We start from the raw sequence: 6000 nt of genomic DNA, 5'->3' as shown, positions 1-6000 counted from the left end.
GTGTATCTAAGTAACCACAGTCATCACTAACGAGCCTTATGGGAGGAGGTGTGAGATTAAAGTAAGGAGGCCTGAAGGGGCAGATAGTGAACTGCCTTGTGCTCTACTGTAAGAAGAAGCAAAAGTTGGCATCAAGATTTCTGAGAGAAATATCAATAACCTCAGATATGCAGATGACTCCATCCTTATGGCAGAAAGTGAAGAAGAACTAAAGAGCCTCTTGATGAAAGTGAAAGAGGAGAGTGAAAAAGTTGGCTTAAAGCTCAACATTCAGAAAATGAAGATCATGGCATCTGGTCCCATCACTTCATGGGAAATAGATGGGGAAACAGTGGAAACAGTGTCAGACTTTATCTTTTGGGGCTCCAAAATCACTGCAGATGGTGACTGCAGCCATGAAATTAAAAGACGCTTACTCCTTGGAAGAAAAGTTATGACCAACCTAGACAGCATATTAAAAAGCAGGGACATTACTTTGCCAACAAAGGTCTGTCTAGTTGAGTCTATGGTTTTTCCAGTAGTCATGTATGGATGTGAGAGTTGGACTATAAAGAAAGCTGAGTGCCAAAGAATTGATGCTTTTGAACTGTGGTGTTGGAGAAGACTCTTGAGAGTCCCTTGGACTGCAAGGAGATCCAACCAGTCCATCCTAAAGGAAATCAGTCCTGAATATTCATTGGAAGGACTGATGTTGAAGCTGAAACTCCAATATTTTGGCCACCTGATCAGAAGAACTGACTCATTTGAAAAGACCCTGATACTAGGAAAGATTGAAGGCGGGAGGAGAAGGGGATGACAGAGGATGAGATGGCTGGATGGCATCACTGACTTGATGGACATGAGTTTGAGTTAACTCTGGGAGTCGGTGATGGACAAGGAGGCCTGGTGTGCTGCAGTCCATGGGGTCGCAGAGTCAGACATGACTGAGGTACTGAACTGAACTACTGTAAGAAGGGTGGACTTGCCCTCAGGGCACTGACAAGAACTCGGAGGGTTTTAGGGAGAGGATGAAATGGTCCCTCTGGTTATGGTGCAGAAGATAGAGTGGGCATGAGTGAGACTGGCAGCAGGAAGACCAATTAGGAGGCAATAGGAATAATCCTGCCTTTGAAGGGAAGCTTTTACACAGAATTATTTGCTGCATGGTGGTTGTGACTCTCTCAGGGAAAATCTGGGGAAGGTTTGTTTCCTCCTCTGCCAGTGTTCCACGGCTAATAGTTCTGCCATTGCAAACTTTCCACAGCTGGCTACTGACTGGGGTCAAACATGATGGTGAGTCTATCATGCCTGGAGTCCTCACTGGCTGGATATGGAAAATCTCAGAACTTGAAACTCACCTCAATGTCTAAGGCCTGTCCAGAGGAATTGTTGCAGATCTGTAAATATGAAAACTTGGGCTTTGTCACTTTTTCAGTGATCTGTTCCCTCTCCCAGCCCCATACGCTCTCGCAACCATGTAAAATTCTAGCATCTGTCCATTCAAGTGCCATTTTCTTCATGTAATTTTCCCTGGACTCCAAATAAGAGTTAGCTGTCCAGAAGAGCTCTGTACATCCTCAGGTTCACTGCAATCTTATTTACAAAAACCAAGATGTAGAAGCAACCGAAATGTCCATTGATGGATAAATGAAAAAGAAAATGCTATATTATATGTATGTGTGTATATATATATATATATATATATATATATATATATATATAATGGGATATAATTTAGCTGTTAAAAAGAATGAAATCTTGGGACTTCCCTGGTGATCCAGTAGTTAGTACTCTGCTTTCACTGCCATGAACGTCCAGATTCAGTCCCTGGTGGAGGAACTAAGATCCTAGAAACTACGTGGCATGGTAAAAAATGGGCCTCCCCCAAAACAACACAAAAAACCCAAACCATATGAAACCAAGTTCATACATAGCAAAGAAAAGATTGGTGGTTGCCAGAGGCAGAAGTTGGAGGATGAGTGGAGGTGAAGACAATCAAAAGTACACATTTCCCAGTCATAAAATAAATAAGCCATGGGGTTGAATTATAGCATGATGACCATAGTTAATAATACTGTATTTCATATTTGAAAGTTGTTAAGAGAATGAATCTTAAAAGCTGTCATTGCAGGAAAAAAATCTGTAACATGGTGACCATGTTAACAAGATTTATTATGAATGATCATTTTGCAGTACATACATGTGTTGCGGCATTATGGTGTACACCTGGAACTAATATGGTGTATGTAATTATACCTCATTTTTTAAAAAAAGGAAAAAAGAATTAACCTTTCTTATTTTAAGATTTCAAAGACTTTTGTGTGTACAGTTAAAACTCAATAAATTGGAGCAAGGAAGGAAATTACAAATAACAGATCAGTTAGACTAGGGCACAGTCCTACCCCTCTCCCCAGATAAATCACAAATTGTTCAATGGCTGGGTGCTTTCATGTTTGTGGTGTACTCCAACAACTTGGTTAAATTCCTCCTAAGTAGATGAGATGTCTGGATGGCATTACTGACTCAATGGACATGAGTTTGAGTAAACTCTGGGAAGTTGGCGATGGACAGGGAGGCCTGGCGTGCTGCAGTCCATGGGGTCACAAAGAGTCAGACATGACTGAGGGAGTGAACTGAACTGAAGTAGTTGACTGTACCTCCACTTACACTTATTTTGCCTTAGCAAAAGTTCATTTAAAAAACACTCACATAGCACTGAAGGTCAGGCACAGTCTAAGCACTTTACAAATAAGTCTCTTAACGACTCTACAATGTAGATGCTCATCTTATCACCCCCATCTACAGATGAGAAAACTAAATCACTAAGGAGGGTTTCACAGCTCATATGTAAGAATTTGAGCCCAGGAAGCCAGCTCTAGGTTCTGTACTCTTAGCCACACTTGCGTGTACGAGTCCTCTCTCCCTGCCAGTAGATCTTGGAAGCACCAGGTTCTGCAGATTGTTTTTTCCTGAGTTGTGACTGTAAGCTAGGGATGTGGCAGCAGAAGGGAACGCAAATATAAAAAGACATAGTTGTGCTCTCTGGGAGGAAATCAGTTGTTTACTGAACATAACAAACCACAAAACTGTGGCTTAAAACAGCAGCCTTTTACTTGCTCATGATTCCAAAATGTGGGCTGGACTCACTTACCCGTTTGCAGTCAAGTGATGGTTCAACTAGGAATAGAGGATCCGAGATGGCCTTACTCAAGTCTAGACTCTTAGCTGGTTTAGCTGGAGGCTAGTTAGACTTCTCTTCTCCTGGTCTTTCATTCTCAAGGAGGCTGGCTGGGATTTCCTTTCATGATGTCTCAGAGCAGCAAAAAAAAAAAAAAAAAGCAAAAGTGGAAGCAGCAAGGCCTCTCAGATGCTAGACTTGGAACTCACTCAGTGTTACTTACACTTTTGGTCCAAGCGAGTCATCAGTGTGGCAGATGATCACATAATGCCTTGAATCCAGGGTTGTGGGTGGTGATAACTTGGTGGGTGGTCGACAGAGGGAAGAAGAAGGAAAGCTAGACATTCTAGGCAGATAGTATAGTAGCTGCACAAGTACATGGTACAAGAAAGCATGTTGTACCTGGGGAATAACAAATACTTGAGAGTGATTAGAGTAAAAAGGGCACTTGAGGAAGAAAAAGGCTAGGGAGGTTGAAGAAGAGGATGGAACCAGATCAGGAAATGGCATGAGTGCCTTGTTAAGAAGTTCCCAATGTTACCCTTAGGGACTAGGTCTTTAAGAAGTTTTGTTTGTTTGTTTCTGAGAAATTTTGATTAGGGCAAGCACATGATTAGGGTTTCCCTTGTGGCTCAGCCGGTAAAGAATCTGCCCGCAATGCGGGAGACCTGGGTTTGATCTCTGGGTTGGGAAGATCCCCTGGAAAAGGGAAAGGCTACCCACTCCAGTATTCTGTCCTGGAGAATTCCATAGACTGTATAGTCCTTTGAATCACAAAGAGTCCAACATGACTGAGCAACTTTCACTTCAAGCACATGATGTGATTTGCGTATTTGAATATCACTTTGGGAGACCATGGGAATGGGTGAGATGGAAATTAGGAAGACCGGTGAGAAGGCTCTTGTGAAATAGCAGGTATAAGATGATGAGGCCTCATGCAGCAATGGCACAGGGAGCAGAGAAGAAGAAAAGGGCTTCAGAAATATTTACAAGGCAAGATGAATAGGATATGGCAATCGAAGGAAGAATATGGAATGATTCTCAAGTGTGTGACTTTGGCAACTCAAGTGATTGAGTTTTATGAAAGAAGGTGCTCATTTAAGCTTTGGATCAATTAATTTTGAGATGCCTGTATGACAATCAATAAAAGTGTGCGGTGGACAAGTTGGATATACAAATTTGAATGCTAGGAGAGAGGGCCAGGTTAAAGATATAAAATTCATCAGCAAGCAGGTGGCTTTAAGAAGCCATAGATTTCCCAGAAGTATGCAGAATGGTAGAATAGAGGCTGGTGGGGGGTGGAGTACTTCCCTGATGGGCCAAGTCTAAGACTCTGCGCACCCAGTACCAGTGCAACGGGCTGAAGTTGGATCCCTGGTCAGGGAATTAGATTCCCACATGCTGCAACTAACAGTTGCCATGCCCCAACTAAAAAAAACAAACAAACCTGCATTCTGCAACTAAGATTGGGCACAGCCAAATAAGTAAGTAAATAAACATTAAAAAAAAAAAAAAAAAAAAAAGAATCCTGGCTGGGATGACCAAAAGGGAAGAACTACATTTAATAATGAGAAGAGAAAGAGAAGGGCATAAAGGAGATTTTGAAATAACTATTTAAAAAAGAACTATAAAGACAGGAGGAAAACCAGGAGGAGTGGTACCCCACAAGTCAAGGGAGAAAAGAATTTCTATGGTATTTGGAAAAGTGCTTGTGAGATTTGACAATCACTGGTGACCATACTGAGAACAGTTTTACGAGAGTTATAATGCCAATACCCCAATTGCTATGGATTGGGGAAACCTATGAGAGCATGCTTGTCCATGAGATGATGGGCGAGGGGGAGTTGCAGGAACTTAAAGAGTTCCTTCATCGAACGTGAATGATCTACCAAGAGGGAAATGTGTGGGCTTAAAGAGTGTGAGGGGAAGGCTCATAATAGTTGTGCTGAGAAAGAAAATCTTTGAATGCTACTTCCTGCCAAGTTTCTGCTCAAAATTCTTCTCACTTTCGTGATAAACTTCAGGAAAAATCCCTTTACCTTTTCATTTGCTCTTCCCTTTCTCGCCTTAAAATCACTTTTATCGCAATCTGGCATTTGTCTCTATTTGACAATGACTTTCAAAAATATTACCACTGACTGTTGTGTTCCACCTAATGTACACTGTGTCATTCCATATATTCATTCTAAAGAATGAATGTTTGTTATTCTCAACAACATACTCTGTGATTTTGTCTAAATTATTATTTTTTTTTCCAACAGTAAAATGGGAATATAAATTCTAATTTGTCCCAAACTCAGTGAAATGCAGGAGGAGTTGAGAAAGTGAGGTTGTAAGGTACATAAAACATCTCTGAGATAAGTAGCTATAATTATATTTCCCTAGTAGGATTATTTCAGGGATTAAGTGAGATAATGTAATGACAACAATGTTCTTAATAAATATTTCTAATAAATATCTTGAAGAATTTTCCACAGTTTATTGTGATCCACACAGTGAAAGGCTTTGGCATAGTCAATAAAGCAGAAATAGATGTTTTTCTGGAACTCTCTTGCTTTTTCCATGATCGAGCGGATGTTGGCAATTTGATCTCTGGTTCCTCTGCCTTTTCTAAAACCAGCTTGAACATCAGGAAGTTCACGGTTCACGTATTGCTGAAGCCTGGCTTGGAGAATTTTGAGCATTACTTTACTAGCATGTGAGATGAGTGCAACTGTGCAGTAGTTTGAGGATTCTTTGGCATTGCCTTTCTTTGGGATTGGAATGATAACTGACCTTTTCCAGTCCTGTGGCCACTGCTGAGTTTTCCAAATTTGCTGGCATATGGAGTGCAGCACTTCCAC

This window comes from Bos mutus, chromosome 4 (assembly GCF_027580195.1).
Source record: "Bos mutus isolate GX-2022 chromosome 4, NWIPB_WYAK_1.1, whole genome shotgun sequence".
Taxonomy (NCBI): Eukaryota; Metazoa; Chordata; class Mammalia; order Artiodactyla; family Bovidae; genus Bos; species Bos mutus.
Note: the sequence above shows the minus strand (reverse complement) of the source record.